This window comes from Gossypium arboreum, chromosome 10, assembly GCF_025698485.1.
Source record: "Gossypium arboreum isolate Shixiya-1 chromosome 10, ASM2569848v2, whole genome shotgun sequence".
Lineage (NCBI taxonomy): Eukaryota > Viridiplantae > Streptophyta > Magnoliopsida > Malvales > Malvaceae > Gossypium > Gossypium arboreum.
Genome location: NC_069079.1, coordinates 58,758,183 through 58,762,583, shown reverse-complemented (window position 1 = coordinate 58,762,583; position 4,401 = coordinate 58,758,183). Strand labels below are relative to the sequence as shown.

The window sequence follows — 4,401 nt, the reverse complement described above, 5'->3', positions numbered from 1 at the left end:
AACTCTCTCTTAATAGAATCAATAGGGCAATTTAGGTATTAAAGTAAGAAGTATGGCCAAATTAAGTTTTAAAATTAACAACAAACCCAACTCCATAGCAGTTAAGAATTACTAGGGCAATATAGGTATTAGAAGTAAGAGAAAGGGCAATATAGGTATTAAAATTAAGAGAATTTAATTATTTTTAAAAAATTAATTCAAAATTTTTTTGCAATATTGAATTCAAGTTATATATTAAATTATATATTGGAATTTTAAGATTTGTTTTGGTTTAAATATAAAAGGGAATACAATTGGTTAAATTTTCTCTACATAACTTTTTCTTTTCTTTTCAATTTATCATTTGTTCTATTTTTAGCAAATGTACATTTCATCTATTAATTCCATAGAAGTTACATTATCATTTTAAACTTTTGGAATATATAGAGAATTTATATAAATTTTTTAATAATTTCATTATAGGTTTTGATCATATTTAGATTTTAAGTTTGACGGATAGTTCCACAAATCTTAGGTTTGCTTACATGATGACTCCGCCCATCTAATGGATCAATTCCTTCTCGTTTTCGAGTAGCTGAGCCCACCCAAGATATGTTTTCTCTATTATCTTGATGGAACACCAAAACTATTACTTTGATTCCAGATTTTTATTCCCATGACAACAAAGGCTTATCACCCTTACCCAAAAAGGCTTGTCACTGAACAGATCTAGGACTTGCTTTATTTTCCTGAGGGCTACACCTTAATAGCTAACAGTTGGCAACTATTCCCGTCTTGAGAATACTAAAGTGTTTTTCCTTCTACTAATGTCAATAAGTGTCTTGCATGCATTGATGGACTTAAACAGTTCCTTAGCACGCATTAAATTTTTCATAACTTCCCTCACACTCCTTTAGTTATAAATAAACCAGAATACTAAGGGGAAGTTCATCAACCTATAGGCCAAAAGGCTTTGACCAATCCTCTCATTATCTCTTGCTTCTCTGCTTCCTATCTTTCATTTTCTCATCTAGGTACATTACTAAAGTGCCGGTCCCTTGCTACTCCAGACGTTAAAATCTCGAAAATAAATTTTTTATTTTTTGCCTTCCTTACCTTTTCACTGGTTGAATCTTTAATAAAAGGCATAAGTAAGGGGATAGTTCTTGATCTACAAGGCCACATGACCTGAAGTCAAATATAGTAGTTATTTTAGGTTATTTTTACACTTAACGAGTTTGCTTTCTTTTCATTTTATAATTAATTATTATATTTTTCAATATTAGTAGGGTAAGAACTAAAAGTTAATAAAATAAGTGTTTTTATGCATTTTCTGCTATTTCCATGACACGTAAGGCCGATTCGTGATTCATGAGTGACTAATGGGCTATTTAAGTGTGTAGGATGCCAATTTAGGTCTAAGAATACAAGGAAGGATGATTGGATCGTGATACAAGAAAGCCCAATAAATCAACAAAGCTACCAAGGCCCAAAACACATTCGACATCATGACGAGGAGCTTCCTCTTGTCATGACGACGTGATGAAGAAAAGAGAGATTTCACGGTGGTGATGTCGTGACGAGGAGACATTCCATGTCATGACGACATGACAATGGCAAGCCAAAATGAAGCTGATTCTTTCATTAGACAACACTTTTGGGATATTTTCATATTTGGACCCTAGCATTTATCAAAATATTACGTTTATTGGTATCTAATTGTATCTAGGGTTGAGGGATCACCAAGTAGGTCATTGCCTATATAATCAACCTTAGGGTCACCGAATTGTGAGCAAACTTAGAGACACAATTTTTACTATTCAGTTCTCTTTGTATTCTATTTTATGTTCACTTAGTTGGAACTTTTCTATTCAATGTGAAGACAATTGGGAGCAGAGATTGCTCTTGGATCTTGCTTCAATATATTTATTCATAAGCATTCTCCTATCTCTTCTCTTCTCTTCTTTTATTTATCTTTTTTAATTTGGTGATTAATCGTTGTATAAGTATTAAAATAGATTATTTTTTGTTAAGTAATTATTTATTTGAAATTGGTTGTTTATTCAAAAGTACTTAGTATATTAGGGAGTGACGCCCTTGATAGAATATCGAGACATGTGATTCTAGAAGGGTATCCTGTTGTGTATAACTTGTGCCGAGTAGAGAGACCAGAAGGGTATTCGTATGCCTAGGAATAGACCGAAAAGGTAACATAGGTGGTAATTGGAAGCCGATTGATCCATCTCAGAAGTCAGATTCACCATCAAGACTGAAGATCTCCCCTCAATTCCTCTTCAGGAGTTTTGGGTTTTCTTTATATTTTGTATTTTTTATTCTTATGAGATGTTTTCTTATTTAGTTATGAACTAAACCCCCTAAATACCTAAGGGGAATGAAACCTAAGACGAATCTTGTCTTTATTTTCTGAATCGTATGATAAATATTTAACTTGTTCTTAATTATGTGTTCTTAATTCTTGCTTTGATATCCCAGGATATTGATTCAAGACACGCTCTTATTCAGAGGAGGAATAGAACCTGTCTAAGAGTACATTTTTCATAATTAAGAGAAGTTGATTGCGCGCCTAGAAATAGGGTGACAAAATTTTGCTGGATTAGGGTGAAACCTAATAAGGGGATCCATAGATCGAGTTAATGCAACCCTAGAGTGTTAATTAGAAAAAAGTGTCGGTTATTCAATCTAGGGATTAGACATTATTCGTCTTGAATAGGGATAATAACATAACTTAGGGATCTCTACGGAACAAGTTGAATGAATAAATCATCCGATTCGGAGCCAGAATAACAAGTATAGTCTAGGTGGATTTTTCCTTAGGTATTGTATCAAGTCAATCGATTTTCCCAAAAGCAATTCCACAATTCTTTTCTCTGTGCGTTCTTACTTTAAATAATTAGTTTAATAAACAAACCCTTTTATTCTTAGGCTAGATAATAAAAAGATAGTTATTACTAGTACTTTTGGTTCCCTTGGGTACGATATCCCGGTCTTGCCATTACTATACTATTTTCGATAGGTGCGCTTGCTTTTTCATCGTGATAATAGTTAGTCTAGGTTTGATCTTCATTATAAATATATATTACTTGTTGCGAATCACGCGATCAAGTTTTTGGCGCCGTTGCCAGAGAACTGAAATATTAGGAACACTAAATTTTTATTACTTTAGCCATATATTTTTCTTGCAATTTTATTTTATTTTATTATTTATTAATTTACTTTTTTTTCTCTCTCTCTAGGCAGTTTTTTTATAGTTTATGACTAGAAGAAACCCGTCAGGACCATTACTCTTTGACAAAGAAATCGATCATACAATTCGCAAAAATCAAAGAGAAATAAGGCATAGTTTATGATACACAGAGAACGAGCGAGAAGACGATACTCAACCCCCAACCGAAGAGATGGTCGAAAGCCCAGGCGATCAGCTGCCTCCTGCAATTGCAGCTAACCAAAATCCTACTCCATGTACTATGTATGACTATGCTAGACCTTATTTAACAGGAACTGAGTCTAGTATAGTTAGACCTGCTATTGCTGTGAATAATTTCGAACTAAAACCTAACACAATTCAGATGATACAGCAGTTTGTTTAGTTTGATAGTTTGCAGGATGAGGATCCCAACACGCATTTGGCGAATTTTCTTAAATTTTGCGATACATTCAAAATCAATGGCATTTCTGATGATGCCATTCGTCTTCGTTTATTTCCCTTTTCACTGATAAACAAAGCTAAACAGTGGTTGAACTCGTTACCACGAGGGTCTATCACTACTTGGGAACAAATGACCGAGAAATTTTTACTAAAATATTTTTTGCCGGCTAAAATGGCTAAATTGCGTAATGATATCTCTTCTTTTGTGCAGATGGATTTAGAAACACTTTACGATGCATGGGAGAGATACAAGGACTTACTGAGAAGGTGCCCTCACCATGGGTTATCGCTTTGGCTACAAGTTCAAACGTTCTACAATGGTGTGAATCCCTCGACAAGACAAATGATTGACGCAGCTGCTGGCGGAACCATCAACAATAAAACACCAGAATATGCATATGAATTTATAGAGGAGATGTCATTGAATAACTATCAGTGGCAAGTTATGAGGACAAAGCCAACAAAAATAGCTGGCATCTATAACATCGATTCAGTCACCATGCTCTCTAATCAGGTAGAACTTCTAAATAAAAAGATTGACGGTTTACTTGGTTCTATGCAGGTATATCCAGTAATGAGGTGTGACTCAAGCGGAGAAGGTGTGCATACAGAATATCAATCCTTCAATCCTACAACCGAAGAGGAATAAGTCAATATATGGGTAATAATAACTTTAGATCTCAAAATAACCCATACAGTAATACTTATAATGCAGGTTGGAGAAACCACCCAAATTTTTCCTAGGAGGTCAAGGA

General features: G+C 34.1%; 1 non-coding gene across 1 annotated transcript; it reads right to left on the bottom strand.

Annotated features, from left to right (window-relative positions):
• Positions 1-3,824: 3,824 nt before the first annotated feature.
• On the bottom strand, positions 3,825-3,931 carry LOC128283126 (small nucleolar RNA R71). Its single transcript, XR_008273467.1, has one exon. It is a non-coding gene; the product is annotated as a small nucleolar RNA R71 (small nucleolar RNA).
• Positions 3,932-4,401: the final 470 nt, after the last annotated feature.